At 37.4% G+C, this 18,468-nt stretch overlaps 1 long non-coding RNA gene across 1 annotated transcript; it reads right to left on the reverse strand.

Moving 5' to 3' along the window:
* Positions 1 to 5,506: 5,506 nt before the first annotated feature.
* LOC140150574 (uncharacterized) lies at positions 5,507 to 18,412 on the reverse strand. Its single transcript, XR_011858813.1, has 4 exons — positions 18,231 to 18,412; positions 16,174 to 16,289; positions 14,471 to 14,569; positions 5,507 to 6,977 (listed from the first exon to the last, which is right to left on the reverse strand). It is a non-coding gene; the product is annotated as an uncharacterized lncRNA (long non-coding RNA).
* Positions 18,413 to 18,468: the final 56 nt, after the last annotated feature.

Below are 18,468 nucleotides of genomic sequence, written 5' to 3' on the forward strand. Positions count from 1 at the left end.
AGGTAACTCCATTTGAAATTCACACTCCATGTGTAGAAGATTAAGGTCATATTTGCCATTGGGGGTATATGAATTTCAACTGGAACAGCCCATTTTAGAGTGTATACAAAGGGACATGGGACCATTAGTGGGAATATTTCTCTTGAGCATAGAATGGTCTATGTCTTGAGTTAGCTGATGTGACTGAAGGGAGATTCATGTTGGTATGATTAGCACCAAAATGAAAATGATGATTAGGGAGCAGTCATTATTTACGCCAGTGAGAATGGTGGAATGCAATTTTTTCCTGGAAATAAGGGGGAATATTTTATTTGATAATCAGGGGAACCTGATATTTTTTGTAATTCATGAATGGGGACATAATTTCTTTTTTGAAAATATTTGAAATTCCTCCATTTCACTTTGGTGTAAATAATGACCGATCCCTTAATATTTAAAAGGATTCTTTACAAGTGGGAAAATGTATACACTCGAAAACGGGCATATCCAGGGTGTGTGGAGGGTGCGCGTGTACCCCATGTTTTCTGAAAAATGCAAAATCAGCATATTTTTGACACATTTCGAGCATTTAAGCCCAGCTGGGGTACATGTAGTCAGATTCTGGATACGCTGTCAATGCAAATCACACAGCGTCGTTGGGCAGGAAAAACCTCCTATAATTGTCACTGGCCCGTGAACATGTTTAAAGCAAAACCTCCTATGTAACCTCTTGGCAGTATTGTTTTTAACATGTTTAAGGGCAACAAGTACATAAGAGGTTTTCCTGCCCAACAATCTACAAACTATTAAAAAGTAAATCGAGATGATTGTTTTTGTAATAATGCTTGAAATTTTGTCAACGATTTTTATATAATGTATGAGAAGGCCTTTATTGTACAGGAAAAGATCCAATGACCAATGAGGTTAATATAGGAGACGACAGATGGCATAAAGTAGAGGCGGAGTAGGCACCTAAACACTACCATGCCGCCAGTATTTTCATATTTGTAAAAAGTATAAAAAGATGAAATAGGAGAGAAGATGATGAAAATAAACAAAATCAAGCTTGTCAAACAGATAGGCCTGAAATTATGCTATAATGGAGTAAAGATGATTCGTTTCATGATTTTCTATCGTATTAAAGCATTTAATTCTGCTGCAAAGCAAACTCGCCAACATAAAACATGGTGAGAATGAATACAGAAATGAGGATGAATTATAATGCATTTTGTCATTGCATATGCACATCTTGTACAAAATATATCTTTGCTTCATAGCAAATGATTTTAGCTATAGTCGAGCTTGTAAATAGAAATTGCAGTGTCTTATTATTAAGTTTGTTTGTAAACAAAACCAGCAACCACCTTGTATACTATCCACATGCATGGTTTTGAAACCTCACCAGGTTTCGACAAATTTGATATTTTCTGTCAATGCAGCTGAGCAACAGAAAGCAGCTATTTCGTTGACTCTAGGCAGCTATTTGTCAAACATGCCTCCTTCATTGGGCTATTCCAGTTAAAATCCATACACCCTAAAATGGGAAATATGACTTGAATCTTCCACACAGTCACAGAGAGTGCAACTTTCAAATTGATTTACCTAAATGAGTGACTCAATATGAAATCTGCACACCCTGTGTGGAAGATTAAGGTCATGTCTTCCATAGGGGGTGTATGGATTTTAACTGGAAAAGCCTGTTCTTTGCTTCAGGATTAAGTTTGAGTATGATGCACAATAAGCCAAATCGGCATTGAAATTTGCAATGCATTGTGGGACAGTTTTTGTAGTTTTGGGACACTTTGCCCTCTGACCTATCGGGAAAATTATTTTTTATGCATACAAAATGTTATTTTAAATGTTTTACTGGAATAAAAAAAATTATTTAAAAATCATGATTATTTCATAAATTAATTATTTACAATATTGTTAATGATAACATTATTACAATAATAAATGAATGAATAATAATTACAGCGATTTCCCCGATATGTCAGAGGTCAAACTGTCCCAAAATTGCTCTTAAAAACCAAAAGTTACAATGCCGATTGGGCTCATACTACATGACAAAGTTCCCGTTCACACCAAAAGTGGTACGAACGAGGCTTGTTTGATTTTAACTTAAAATGGCTTCCACTAGAGCAGAATTTATTTTCTTTCCATTGTATATGACTAAAATAAAAAAAAAACTGTAACAAATAATGTTAATGTAATCACTGCATGTTGTGTGAAGCAAAATTTTGTGTCAGTTTGGTGCAAAATAGCAATTTGTATATTTTTAACTATATATATATATTTCAATAAATTGTCAAAAAGAGTGTAACAAATTATTATGTATTATGCATGAAACAATGCACACAAATTTGATATTATATTGTAAGAAATGCTCATAAATGTATGAATTTTAGCAAAAAAAAATTGTAAGATGCGATTTCTTCAAAGAGGTTAACACTAGGTGACACAAAGCTCTCTATAGCCCTGTGCATAATGCTATGGGAAGACCGTCATATTGGATTGTCTCATATATATCATCACGTTACACATTTTATGTTATGTACCATGTCGACAGCTCAGTGCCAGCTATGGGTAAGTGCAATAGCTGCCCTGTGATTATTTGGCAAATACACAGTATATTGTACTCATCTACACATGGCAGCTATTGCACTTACCAACTTCTGGTACTGAGCAGTCGATGTGTACATTCAATGCAGGATTTTCTAACTAAACACCTCAACAAAAGATGGGGGAAGACTTCACTTTGTAAAAACAAAGCAATATTTATACGCAATTATTATATTTAAATATCTGTATTAAAATGGTGTTTTGATTCATGTATGCTACAATTCAGCACTTATGATGGCATTCACTATGGCTGTTAGAATTATACCCTATCTCTTGAAAATAAACATACACCTATACATAGGCAAGGTAGCTTATTTCCATAACTGGTCTTTCCCTACAGAAACACGCTTGTATCCTGTGAGGGCCTGACAAGGTCAAAGTGTCGAAGCGATGTCTATAAACATTCATGTATATTTCAACATGCTGGCCTTATTGATGGTAGAAAAGAAACATTTTTATACCCGTTTAGCAAGCTAATTACATATAGATGTTTTGTGAAAACTTATATTTGTCCACAAATTCACCTTTCGCTGCTGAGACGAATATACCTTCAGGTATATTCGTCTCAGTTTTGCTGAACCTCTTGAATCTTTTGCAAGCTTCCTACACACTCAAAAGCAGGCATTGGCGGACTACTCCATTTTGGTTATTCCTTCATGTAATTTTACACAAAATTAGGGTTAGGGTTAGAGTTAGGGTTAGTTTAGGGTTAGGATTAGGGTTATGATTAGGATTAGGCTTAGGGTTAGGATTAGGGTTAGAGTTAGGATTAGATAACACGAAATAATTACATGAAGGATCGACCTCCATTTTGCAATCCACACCCCTTGTGGAAGATTTAGCTGGTTTGTCATGGAGGGAATTTGGAATTTTTTTTGTACACATTTGTCAAAATGATGGATGCAACAGCCAAAATTTCTCAAGCCAATATTTTATGTTGACATTTGATTATATATTTTTTTAATTATTATGAGTAATCCACCAACTTTAAACCACATGCTACCTGTAATCTTTATGTCACCCACGGAGATTAGACCCAAAGAGTACCAACTCGAAATTTGCTCTGCGTGTAATCCTATGGTTAATCCACCATATTGGGTTTATTGGTCATGGATTGGACGGCAAATAGTGTATCTCTGGTGTTTTTCGTCAAAAAATTTTCATCTTTAAATTTGAGCATTACAAAAGGTTTGCGCACTCAGTGTGCATATTTTGTACAACTCGCTACACGCATAATGCAAACAACCACATTGTGAATCGTGGTTTGACGGCACATCGAGAAATTATTCGGATTCGGAAGTAAACTATTTGCCCTCCATGAGCAATACATAAGCATGGTGGAGTCATTATTCTTTGATTTCACCTCAAGTTTGGTAGTGATGTAGCTAGGTGCGTATTTTGCTGGTCGCAGTATTGAATCGTACGTGCTAGCCTAACAGCCTAGCGTTTGTAGTCGCCCCGTGGGTAGACAGGCGCCAGGTGTGCATTCTGCAACACGGGCAGCGTCAGGGTCTGGAACATGTAGCAGCAAGCAAATGCCAGCGATTGGGCGGTTTGTTGGCATGCTTTCGGCGTAGAAAAGAAGCTGCATAAAAGCACTGATCATATACCAAATTGAAGGTAAAACAAAGCATAGTGTAGATGTGAATACTATATGTTCCATGATGCTAATATGTACCAAAATGTTTCAAATACGAGATATTATGAAATAAGTAGCAGAAAGCACCAGTGTGATAAGTTTTTTGTACTATAGCCACATGCTATATAAACTAATGTTCTGATGAAGTTGACAATACTGATAGAACATATATGTAAGAAATAAAATGTTTTGTGATTTAAAGTAATGCTGATTCAATGTGAGAGTGTTTCTTGTAGTACTGCTCATTGGAATTTTTCAGTTGGTCTGTATGGAGAGGATGGAAAGCGATTTGTTTTTATGCAAGGTTATAACAAATGGACCATTTTGGCATTCCTTGTAATGCATTGTGAAATTGTATATTGGATCATGCAGGCTTTGATTTTAAGCCTTAATGTACGATTTCCGTCAAAGCTTGATTTTGTTATTTTTTATTCAAAATGTTGAAATAATATTAGTAATAACTGATGGGAAGAGTTGCTGTCCATTTTAGGCTGAAATAACAAGGTAAAGTGAAAGAAACTGCACTGGTTATTTTGGCCATTTAACATGCAGTTCTATCATGGGAGGACATATTATCATAATTTTTAAATTATGATAATATGTCGAACTTTGCACTGTTGACCTACAAAGACATCAAATTTGGCCGATTCCATTTAGGTGCAAGTTGGGACATGTGTAACATTACAAATATTTTAAAAACAGGTTTGAAAAAAATTAACCAATTTCATATTATAAGATCGTACATTATGGCTTTATAATGCATATTGGGTGATTCCAGTAAAAATCCATACACCCCCTATGAAAGACATTACCTTAATCTCCCACACAGGGAGTGTGAATTGCAAATGGAGTTACCTGAATGAGTCCATTTGAAAGCTACACTTCCTGTGTGGGAGATTAAGGTCATATCTTCAAGAGGGAGTGTATATGGATTTCAACTGGAATAGCCCATTGACATTGATGTAATTTCATTGGTGGATGTTACAATCTAAGTGCGGATAGGTCTGCGCCAGGTTCGGCTGCAATTGGCTTAGTTGATGCGATCTGATTGTGATGATCCACCATGACAGCGAAATTACAGTGCTTTGAATCCTTCAAGACCTGGAAAAAGGCGCTATATTAATCAAAAATTTATTATTAAATTTATTATAATATTATCATCTGAACTTGAAAAGGTGATCATAACAGTTATACATTACCTTCTGTAATCTCCCAAACGATACATCTTCCATAGAAATGGAATATGTTGATTCACAATATGATTTTCATTCAATATGTGATAAACTATAGGTTATCAGAATCATATCATCATGATGATCAAAAAGTTAACCAATAGAATAGACCCAGACATAAATTCACTAAATGGACTAGTTTCACATTTGTTTTATTTTTTTATATTTTATAGTTATTTAATCACAATCATATTCCTAGTGTAACATTAAATAATCCCTGTTGTCAATTTACTATAAAATTGTTAAGAAATATGATTGATTTGTCTGCAGTTTGATTTTGCCCATAAATGTTGAAAGCTCTGAACATGTTTATTTTTACCATACACAATGTTACCTTGGGTAACATTTGAGGTGTCCCAAAGAATATAGCCTAAGAGCCCTAGCCGCAGCATGAGCAAGACTTGACATTTGATCCAGGTTGAATCTGCATTGACTCAGATATGTTTGGTCTGAACATACCCCCTTGGATTTGATCCAAACAAAGTGAGTGGGCATGTGATTTCCTTACATTGTGGTCTTGATATCAAATCAGGTCAGTCACTTTCAGCCTGGATTGCTTCATCATGTATACATAACAATTTACCTGTAACCTCACACTGACAGACTACCCTAGTAGATTAGGCTATTCCTGATGAAAACTCCACCCCCTATGTAAGAATGTAGACATGACCTTAATCTTCCATGTAAGGAGTATAAATTTCATATGGAGTTACCTGAATGTGTGACTCACTTTGAAATTTACACTTCCTATGTGGAAAATTAAGGTCATGCCATAGGGGGTGTATGGATTTAAACTGGAATAGCCCATTTGGTGTACCAACCCAAGTCATGAGACCAATTCCATTGTGATGAATAGAATGATGCCAAGTTGTTGATGAAATTGATAATTTTAACAACAAGAATGTTCAGTTCTTGAGTTCTTGTGTGTCTCATATTTAAGACAATGGTGTTCTTTTTCCTCCACATGCATCCCACAGCCTCAGTTTGTAATATCCCCCATGAGAAGTCATGCCCCCTTTCTCCCCTGTGGAATGCTGACTGCCCTAAAATGTATGCTTTTTAGGCCTTTTTTTGTACATTTTAGCCCATTTTGACCAATTTTGTCTTCACCTTGAAAGTTGCCTTTACCCCCCCTCTGAAAATGTCCTGGTTATGCTACTGCTATAAGGTGCAATTTTCACGCAGGTGATACATTTTACTAGATGTGTATAAGGTTGTTCATGTCAAGCACAACGGAGGAGAGAGTAATCGTTGGAAACACACTTCATTGCATAATTGAAAAAAGTGTTTTCTAACAGTGCACCTCCAGGCTCCAAGTGTCATTTCATGTGTATCCATGCTGTTTCCTGAAGATTCTTCTTCCATATTAGCTATACCCGTAATAGCTCCCAATCTTCCACTAAGCACAGCAAGTCAGATGAAGGATATCTTAGCTTCCATGTTTTCATGTATAATCATCACATCAACCTTGTTGCCATGTTGAGTCAGACCTTCATTTTGCTCATCTGCAATAGTAAACGAGCGAAAGAAAATATTACACAATATGTTAGATGTTACTTTAAAAATCTCATGTAATTTAATTAATTTGTGGCCAATTAGTTAAAGGGGCATTTCATGATCCACACCCACTTTTCTCAAAAGAAGTTGAGATTTTTATACCACTGGCTATGCACAAAAAAATTTCTTACAGATTAATTTGATTAGCAAAAATATTGTCAAATTTGTATTACGTTCTGGTATACCAGAACAAAATTACAACATAGAAGTCTATATGGAGCAGTGTAATATACATAATCATGCATAAAATCGGAATCAACTGAAATGTTGGGAATAGGCTTTTTTCATGTATATCTACTGAAATACCGTAAACGTTCGCCTAATGGTGCTAATGGGCTCCCTTGACACAAGTGGAATCTTAGGCACAACCTAAAAGTGCCCTCCCGTAAAATTCCCTCCCGTAAAATTCCCACCTTAATTCTTGTTGGTATTTCAGAGGAGGTAGCTCTCTATTTGCACATGAAATTTACCCCAAGGCAAATGAGCCCAGGTGCGCCATTAGGCGAATGTTTACGGTATGTCATAAAAAAGAGGATGTTAGGATTACAAAATACTCTTTTATATTAAGGTGCATGGTCTCATAAAGCTGAGGCCCCAGATTCCATTCCTGGTGGGATAATTTTTCCAGATTTTTACTGGTCAGTTAATTGGGCAGTTAGATCACATGACTGATTACCAAGTTGCAAGCTAGCAGTATTTAGGACAAGACTAAGGCCAAAATACATAATTACGCAACCTAAGTCTCAACCAAAGTTTATTGACCTAAATACCAACTTCATACACAAGATCATAGTTCAATACGAGATTTCGTTCATAAAGATCCAATATTTAGATCATTATTAAAGTTTGATGAACTATGATGATAAGATCATAGTTCAATTTGAGATTTTGTTCATAAAGACCTAATCGTTATTATAAGTTTGATGAACTATGCTGGAGATCATAGTTCAATTTGAGATTTTGTTCATAAAGATCCAATATTTTGATCATTATTATTGAAACTTTGATGAACTATGATGATGAGATCCCCAAGGGGGCCACTCAAGTATGATAGTGTACACATGCGTGAGCAAACACCCCCTAAACGAATTTTACGCTACCAGCAAATTTAGCCCCTTAAGATTTGACACTATTTTAAAGTGTTGCAATTTGGTAGTTCACAGCATCTTGCGAATGGTAGTCATCTTTTGCAAAAATCGCAGTGCTCATTTCATAGCGAGTATGTAGAAGAATTCAAATATCACAGATATACTTTTGAAGGTCCTGTGGTTCTTGAGTTATCTTGTAGGAGGACTGAAACACCTGCAACACTTGACATAAACGTACATAACTCTTTAATAACGATAAATCAAGCAAGGTTTGAAAGTACATGGTTTGTAGAATGAACTTTTGCAAAACATCAAAGTGTTATTTTTCAATAATATATTGATTTACATAATGTAGATCGATATTTTTTGGCTGCTTCGATCAACAGTACCTTGTCTACCCTTAATAAGACAATTTAATATAGAATATAGAATGAGTTTTTGGCTAGTAAAAATGAAGAAAATGTACCCTTTTTGGGCTCGTAATTTACCAAAAATTTGAAAAAGGTACCCTAAACAAAGTTGTTCAGTTTTAGAAAACTATCCTTATTCTTGAAAATCAGTGCTTTTTAGACCCTAAATGTGTCATGCGTGTAACTTGCCTTGCCTAAAAAAACACCCCTTTTTCCTTGTTTTTGGTCACGCATGCATACAAACCATTTAAAAATATGTGAGTGCCCCCCCCCATGAGATCATAGTTCAATATGAGATTTCGTTCATCAATATTTAGATCATTATTATTGAAAGTTTGATGAACTATGATGATGATTGTCAACAGAAAGACAGGTTGCATGCAACTTTGCCATTATAAAGTATAAAGGTGGTTAAACTTTTCAGAACTGTAATACGTTTAAATGTGTGCGCAAAATTTGTTACAATTCCGTAAGTGTGTCAACCTTTGGCATACAAAGCATGCCAGCACCTCTTGATAATGATAATTATCAGTGTTCGAATTAAGGAAAAATAAATGGTTGTCCCACGGACAACCAGGTTACAATTTCTGGTTGTCCGTCTAAGTGTTTGGTTGTCCAATACACGTACAAAGGTGAGTTTTGGCTACAGATTTATGGTTGTCCGGCGGACAACCGAATCAGTATTTTTGGTTGTCTGGCAACTTTTTTAGTTGTCCCGGGCGAACGGACAACCGAAATTTTGAACGCTGATAATTATGCTGTGGTAAATGTCAGAGTTTTTGCCATCCTAGCCAATTCACCAGACTGGGGGTGGATACAGACTGTATCAAAATTATTGTTTTTATACTTTTTATCCAATGTTGGTGTTTTTGAAAATTCTGCCTCTTCCAACCTCACCACTGAATCCACTTGAAATGTAATGACCGTACAATTTTGTAATACAGGAAATAGCCCTATATACATTTGTATGTTTTTTTGTTTTTTTTCTCTCTCTAAGAATCTATGTTTCTGGGAACCTTCTGGGTAACTCATTGATTAGCTAAAACTCCTCAAAACGTACAGATCGTGTCACAATTGCAGATTAAATTCAATTTGATTTTTTGATTGACAAATAGGATTTTGCCATCTTGGCTGATGGCTTCTTCAGAATGACCACTGTGGATTCACTTTTCCTGCTGGATTGACTGCTTCTCACTTCTGGCGATTTTTGCATCACTCGAAAATCCCCGAAAGTAGCAGTCAATCTTGCGGGGAAAGTGGACCAGTGGTCATTCTGAAGACGCCATCAGCCAAGTAATTTTGGATTTATCAATCAAAAAATGTAACCAAATTATGTAATACATAAGCTTATACTCTGTACTTTATTTCAAATGGATCCAATGGTGTGTTTGGAAGAGGCAGGCTTTCAAAAACACCAAACATAGATGGAGAACTGCCATTTTGATACAAACTGGAAAAGCCCCCCCCCCCAAAATACAATAAAACCAAAAAACATAAAAGATTAAAAACACTAAAACCCATTTGTTTCCTGTATGTGGGCTGAGAACCAAAAATTTTGAAAAGTGGTTTTTCATTTGATTATTTCTTAGGTCAGGATTTATCCTAAAATATGCACAACAAGAGAAAAGAACAGTTTGAACTACCTGTCCCAATGTGTTAAAACCTAAATGGGGATGAATATCTTGACTTGCCCCCTAAATGGAGACAACAATTTGGCTTTGCCCTCTCACACCAAAATCCTGGCTACGCTACTGAACATGTTCTGTTACAGGTGGTGTAAACCTAATTTTAGGTATCATATGATTGATGATTCATATCTCTAGAGCCTATGCTGTACATTGTGGCTATTGTTGCATGTTGAACATTTTTTGATAAACTTATACCCTCAACTATCATCTTCTGATAAGGCTAAAAATAACAGGTTTATGCATTTACTTTTGTAAGTACCGTACTGTTTAAAATGCTTTTCATTTATTTTTATTTTTATTTCAATTTGAAGTCTAGATTTCAAATCTATGACATAAATTATGTGTCTTGTTTGTAAAATGTATCTTTGTTGGCACAAACCTACTATTTTGTGATTCTAGCATCCTCTTTTATGAAACTTTTCAGTATAGATAAAATGCTTATTCCCAAAATTTCAGTTGATTCCGATTTTGTGACTGCTCCATAGGACTGTGATGTGTAATTTAGTTAACCTGCAAGATTTTTTTTGGACATACACATTATGTATCCAGAACTTTCCTGTGGTATGGGGGGGGGGAAGCAGGGGCGGACTGGTGGTTTTAGGCGGCCGTGGCAAATTTATTAAGACCGGCCCTATTACTCAAATAGAGCGCCCAGCGGCGTAGCGACTTAGCGCATGGGGTCCAGGGGCCTGGGTAAGGGCCCCTGGTAGGGTCAGGGCAAAGCCCTGGTGGGGGTCCAGGGGCGAAGCCCCGACAGCTAAGGTTTTAGCTATTCTAGGGGTCAGGAAGCCCGGATTTGACAACGATTTCTGAAGCCAAATTCCATTTGTACATACTTTAAATATTCTTTATCCATTGTCACTCACTTGCAATAATCAAGATCAAACCAACAGTTATTCAATTTATAAGTAGTGTGCATGTTTTATGTTTTGACTCATTTGCACACATATAGAATTGCATCTTTGCAGAACTGTATTATCATATCGTGAGTATATTCAATCATTAAAAGACAAATGCTAAAAATTGTGTAGGCCTACTGGGTAAAGGTTAATAGCAACTTTTTTAGACTATTGCGATTTGGTAGTTCACAGCATCTAGCGAATGGTAGTGAGCTTTGGCAAAAATTGTATTGATCATTTCATAGCGAGCGAGCGTAGATTTGTTTTTGAAATGGTTGGAAAAATATTCTTGAAATCAGGTGGTGGATGACATGATCGAGCCGGCAACTTGTGAAACCGCCCGGCCGTATGGCATTTTCAATATACTTGGTTAGTTTTGTGGGGTTCGTTATCGAACCCCAACGGTTTTAGCTTGTATTTATATTACTTATTAACATAGGCCCATTTGTTTGTGATATTTCAAGCGTTTTAAAATTTCAAAATAATCCCATTCAATTACACGGTTGACGATGAAAATTTACTGAATTTAGAGAATGCAATGCGGCCACCACCTGCTTGTAATAGCACCTTTTGGCGACATTATAAGTTTATTGTACAAATGTGTGCAAGCTACTAGACATTTTTGGCATATTGAAGGTATGAACTGGTAATGATGCAGTGGAATAAATTCGCGCGAAGCGCGAAAAAATAGACACTTTTTAGGCTAAAATGGCCAAATATGAGATTGATTTGGTCAGAAACTCACATAGGCCTACAGGTGTCATCATGGGGGCTTGTATGGACCATCCCCCTTTTAAAATAATTGGGGGGGATTTATGCCCCTATTTCTACAGGCCTTAGGCCCTATCACTATGCAGACAAACAGCGGGCACACTGTGTAGGCCCTTATATACTCACCCCCCCTCAATGATCCCCCTCCTTTCTTCTCTTTTCCTTTCTTTCTCCTATGTCTGCCTAATACCAAATGCCCATACCGCCCTATAGCCTCATTCCATAGCCGCAATGAAATACCAATATTCCATTGACAGCCAGCCCAATATTTTGCTGTTGGCTTAAAATTTAAATTTTTTACTGTATCGCATCTATAGAGTATTGGCCTTTTGCTGTGTTTACTTTCTAGAGAATTGATTCAAAAGTCCATTTGTAGGTGATGCCGCTGACGGTGTACTAGTGGCGGCCTATAATAGCTTAGTGTTAGGGCCTATACCTTAAGCCCTAGGGCCTGTGTCTTAGGCCTTCGCCTTGGCTCTCGGACCTATGCCTCAGGCCATAGGGCCTATGTCTTAGGATATATACTCCTTCCCCATTCTCTCCCCTTTTCTTCTATTTCCCCATTCTTTCTCCTCTTTTTTCTTTTCTCTCTTTCTCTTTTTTCTCCCCTTCTCCTTTCTTTTCCTTTTCTTTCTTTTCTCTTCTTTTTTGAGCAACCGCCCTGAGTGGCCCAGAACCAAGCGGCCCATGTGGCGATCGCCACAACGCCACAGTGGCCAGTCCGCCCCTGGGGGGAAGGATGAGGCTGTGGATCAAATGACCTAACCTAAGGGCAGGTGGGAGACACATTCGTCCATGCTAAAAACCTATCTATATAATTTTTTTAACTCAACTTATTGGAAATCTGGGTTGGCTTGGAAACATCTGGAATACAACTGCAGTTTCCAAACATTATTTCTCTTATCTAAATCATTTTTCTTCTCTATCCAGTCCATAATTACTCACACAACCAATTAACTGAAATATTTGCCAGCCTATAGTATTATTAAAAGCACCTATATAATTTGTTTCAATGATTGCACAGGCCTCTACATGTATCTTTATTTATACTATTTGATCATCTAATTTTGGCTTCTTATCTATTAGAGAGCTAACATATATATTACTATATTAAGATTCAATGTGCCTGGATAGGTGCTATTCTTAGTACATTTTGGGTTAAATTTATTCACCCATCCAGCTATATCATCTACTGATTGGGCCATCTAAAAGAGTATCAAAACTTAAAACCTATAAATTTCTAACAGACTTTTAGAGACAAATTCATTTCTATTTTTAATATAGATCTTTGACTTTGCCTGCTGGTGGTGATAGGTCTGTACATTTTATTGTTGATGACTTTATAGCACTGGAGTTTAAAGAACAAGTTTTATGTACATGCTCGGTGCGCAAACAGCCTAGTTATTCCGAGGGAAGCAAAAATTTGGTATTTTACACTATTTTGGCCCATGATCAGGGTGAATTTCAGTGGAATTCCCTTTTCTTTTCCTTTGCCTAATTCACGGTTTTCATTTATTTTTTGTCAGGGGCACTTTTTTCTTTCATTTTTTGTCAGGGGGTACACTGCAATCCCCTCTCCCCGTGGGGTTCCACTGTTTGGTGCAGAATTTCAGGTGCACACATATAGTCCTCGTTTTGATAAGTCCAAGTTAAAGGGCCTCATAAGAAAATCCTAGGTCCTCGTTTGATGGTCTTAAAAACTATGTGTGTATTTGAATAGATATCAAACATAAATTGTTTAAAAAAACCGCATGTGGACCATTCCAATCATTTTCTTGGAAGTCTTAAAGTTTAGTGTAAATTTCATTTTTGATCAAATGAAACTGACTCCTCATATATATGACAAATACATTTTACCACATACTGATAAGCAATTTAAAATAAGTAAGTTCAAACATGGCTCAACCTCATTGTTTGATATGGAGGAAAATACAACTGTTTGATGACCAAAGGTCATAACTTTTTATGATTTATATATGATTGATGACTCATACATGTGCATATTGAATAAATACCTAAAACAATGACCAGGTTTCCAGCAACTCCGTACATAAGATGAATTAGGCCAAAAAAAATAATGGAGCTCACGAGTGGTTTGAAAACAAATGCGAAATGCGATTTTTTTATATTTTTTTATTCCCGACTTTTTTCATGGTATTTGGAGAAAAAAAAATCAGAATTTACGCAGAATTTTTTGGAAAAACTAAAATTTTTTTTTTTTTTTTTTTAAATAAAAAAAAATTCTGCATTCTTTTTTTCCAAATCTCACGATTTTACAAATGCGCAAATTACAAATTTGAGACAAACCTTTTTTTTTTTTTTGGCCTTATACGAATGTGACTGCATGTGCAATGAGCCTGGCAAGCAGTGGAGGCAAGGTACCATGAATTTTCTTTCGGGGGGGGTGGGGAGGTTGAAAGTGAATTTCAGGGGGGCAAAATCAACAAAATTTGTCGCAAAAAGTTGAAATTTGGGGGTTTTAAGGCTGAAGGGAAATGGGGGGGGGTCAAGAAAAATATATGCGGGGGAAAATGCTCATGCAATGCTAAACAATGATTTCCCAGTATTCCAAACACTTATCTTACCGCTCTTTGGAAGCAGTCCTTGTACATCTGGAATTCTTGAGCACATGCATGTTTGGTCACATGGTCCTTACTTGTCACACAGGTAGCATACACTGACGCCTGTAGGAGTATATTATAAACGGGTGGTGGAATGCAGTTTAGAATTTCCGCCAAGGCCGAATCATTACACATTTTGGGTGCATTGTAGCCGACGGCTACCCAACTAAAGGCTGCTAGTCAGGTGTAGGAATGCGTGGATTTGGATTCGTCTATAACTAGAAATTGAAATTTTGTCTAATATTTGAGAAAGATTTGCCAAAAATAGTTGAATTCTCAGTCATTTTTTTTATATAACTGGAAGAGAAGGAGGGTAACACAAGTGTTGTTTTTTGCCAAGGGTATGGGGATTATGCATACAAATGCATATAGGCCTAAATCTACATTTTTTTACGATTATCTTTTGAAATAACTTTGATTTAGTATATCAGTATTTTTCAAACATTACTGTCATATTAAAGGGGCATTTCGTGATCCACAGCATCATCCCCCCACTTTTCTCAAAAAAAGTTGAGATTTTTATATCACTGGAAACAGGCCCGTACGCAGGGGTGGTGCGGGGTGCGACCGCACCTCCCCAAATTTGCAAAAGTACACAAAAAGTCCCAAAATTTATGAATTTGCGAGCGTGCGAGCAAAAAAACAGGTTTTTACGCTTTTTGGTCAAAAAGGTCCAAATTTTGGGGAAAAGTTCACTTTTCACGAAATCGCCCCCCCCCCTTTGGAAAAAGTCCACTTTTTCAAAATCAGCACCCCCCCAAAAGAAATCCTGCGTACGGGCCTGACTGGAAACCTCTGGCTACATAATGTTTATGTACAAAATATTTCTTGCAGATTAATTCCTTTTGCAAAGATATCGTGAAATTTGAATTTCGTTCTGGTGCACCAGAACGAAATTACAACGCATTGTCTATGGAGCAGTGTAATACACATAATCAGGCATATAACTCGCGACGCAAAATCGGAATCAACTGAAATTTTGGGAATAGGCTTTTTTCGTGGATATGTACTGAAAAAAAAAAAAAAAAAGGATGCTAGGATCACGAAATCCTCCTTTAAGCCTAGATTATAAGCTGCACTGACCTTTGGTAATCACTAAAACAATAAGCATATTTACAGATATTGAGCAGTATAAAGCTCAGTGGCATAGCCAGAACTATTTCGGGAGGTTGCAGTGGGAAAGACAACTTTCAAGGGGGACAAATTGGACAAAATGGACCAAAAAGTACTAAGACATAAAAATCCAAAATATTAGGGCAGCCATGCAGCACCCCCTGGGTTTTAGTGGCGGAAATGAAAGACTTCTCACAAGGCAAGAGCACACAGATGGGGAGCCCTTGGCTATGACACTGATAACGCTATGCAGCCCCGGGGGGGTCACTCCCATTGTGGCCTGTACACCATCCGCGATAATCAACTTTGAAAAGCACCCTAAACAAGGATTTAACCCTTGGCTAAAACGACACCCTAAACAGGGATTTCATTCCTAACATCAAATTTCATACCCTAAATTTCATTTCCGTATTTAGAAATTGCAATTTTGCTACCCTTTTTCCAATTTTTCATGTTTTTGACACCCTAAACGCGATACGCGAGTATCCCGTTTTCATTATCGCGGATGGTGTACAGGCCACAATGGGAGTGACCCCCCCGGGTATGCAGCCTACCTCTTTTGAGCATTCAGCCAGAGCCTTAGGTAAGTTTGCAAACCTCTGTCTCACTCGTCCCATACCTCTTCCACTCATCTTTTAGCTAAAGATTTATGTGAATTCTGCAGTCTGCACTGTAACATAAAACATTTATTATACTATGCATGTAAACTTGCATAAATGTACATGTACAATGTAACTTTTTAAAGCCCAATTGTAAGCTAGATTTCCATCATATTTTAATTTTGTTATTCTGGACTCAAAATGCTAAAACATAATAACTGTTAGGAAAGGTTTCTGTCCATTTGGTCATTTGCATGGGGTTCTATTGGACGACTTAAAATAATTTCACATTATCTTGAAGATCATACATTTACCGAAACCAAAAGGCATTTTATCACATAGCATTTCAAAAATATTTATGTTTGCTGCCCTGTTTGCTGGGCAAGTCTTTGGGGGGGGGGGGGGAAATAATTGTATAGGGGCCATACATCTGTGCACGGGGGGGTTTGGTTTGGGTACGTGTGTGAGCGGGGACCCATCAATATACCAAGTGTTCAAGAAATTTGGACCCATCGATATACCAAAATTAAAAATTCTAGGCCAAATTTAACACAAATTTTCTAAATTTTTACAAAATTTTGGAGAAATTTCAAAACTGTTGGCTATACAGTGAGGTAAAATTGGGCTATTTTCCAAGAAAAAAATTGGCTTGACCAATCACACACTGTTACATAGCGAGTATGAATAGGTCATCATCTAGCTGCATCTATCTTGTGTAGCGAGTCTGAGGTATAGCGAGCAGGAATGTTACAATCTAAATGAATGTTTTATCATACTGACATTTTTGACTTCCTTCAAGGGAAGTTATCCCCTTTGCCCTACAAAATTTGATTTTCCCCCACCTTCTTTTGGCTGGGGGAAGATATTATTGCACAGACCATACAATTGTAGACCTGCCCCAATACCATGAGCCTATACTTAGGCCTAATACTAATTGGGCCCCTTTAGGCCTATGATAATAATAATAGTGTACCAGGTGGCTTTATCTTTTGCAAAATTTTCAAACGGCTAGCCAAAAATCGCCTGCCCCCCTCTAGGCCTGACAAAAATTGCTTGCACCCCCTCTCGGCCCGCCAAAAAATCTTTGCCCAGCCCCTTTGCACATACCAAATTTTTGGGATCACAATTTGCAAACCTTATATAAAATGTGACCCCTCAGCACAACTGAGCCCTGAAGTCGCCAATCATCATTTTTGAGATATTCAACCAAAATATTCTGCTTGAAATTAGCTTTAAAATGATGTATCATGTCTATAGTACTTGACATTTAAGTAGTGAAAAATCAATAAAACAGTCAATAAATCCTTTGTTTCCTATTGTTTATTAATTGTTTAAATTCGATGGAGCATATCTCAATAGTGGCACTGGCGACATCCGGGCTCAGTTGTGCTGAGGGGTCACAAATGGTCCGAGCGCAGCGGGCAGGAAAATTGGCATATTTAAACGTTTCCGTGCGATCGCTTGAAATCGCTTGCCCCCCCCCCCCCTTGGCTTGCCAAAAATTGCTTGCCCCCCCCCCCTTTCGTTGCCAAAAATTTCTTGCCCACCCCAATTTTAATACCCTCCTCCCCCAGGGCTCATTGCACAGCCCCTCTGGTTGAAACCATAGACAGTAGACTCATCTCCACTGACACTGTCTACGTCTACGATGACTAAAGTTCTTTTCTTTAAACTTCCGTGGTCCGGTGCAGCGCTGGTGAATTGCGATCGCGTAGAAGTGACAAGGTCGCCTACTACGCGCCGCGCCGAAGACCAATGGGTCAGCCGGCTTGTTGTCAAGTGCATTGATCAGCCAATCAGCGTGATTGTTTATTGCTTTTGTGTGTACGCGATACGCACAGGCACGACCACGGAAGTTTAAAGAAAACAACTTTATGTTGAATAATCGGAATCTAGACCTAGTCGACCTAGACCTGACCTAGACCTAGTCCTACTCCTAGCAAGTCTATTGTTGTATTGAAAACACAGGTTTTATTCCACACATTCCAAAATTGCTTTTATAAATTACTCACAAGAAGATGACAAATGCAGGTGTGGGTGGCACCAGTTCAGTACATTGGTACATGCATGCAGCATGCACTCATGCAGTATGACTTGTTTGGCACGGATCAGTCTTCGATCGAGCTGGAAAAGGGAATTCCTTATTCCATATATGGGCAAAATAAGATGCGTCACACACTTGATCCGAGTTTAACCGCGCTTCTCACCCTCTTAATCTGGTTTAAAATATTGGGGTATCCGAGTAAAACA

The sequence above is a fragment of the Amphiura filiformis genome, chromosome 4, assembly GCF_039555335.1.
Source record: "Amphiura filiformis chromosome 4, Afil_fr2py, whole genome shotgun sequence".
In the NCBI taxonomy this organism is placed as follows: domain Eukaryota; kingdom Metazoa; phylum Echinodermata; class Ophiuroidea; order Amphilepidida; family Amphiuridae; genus Amphiura; species Amphiura filiformis.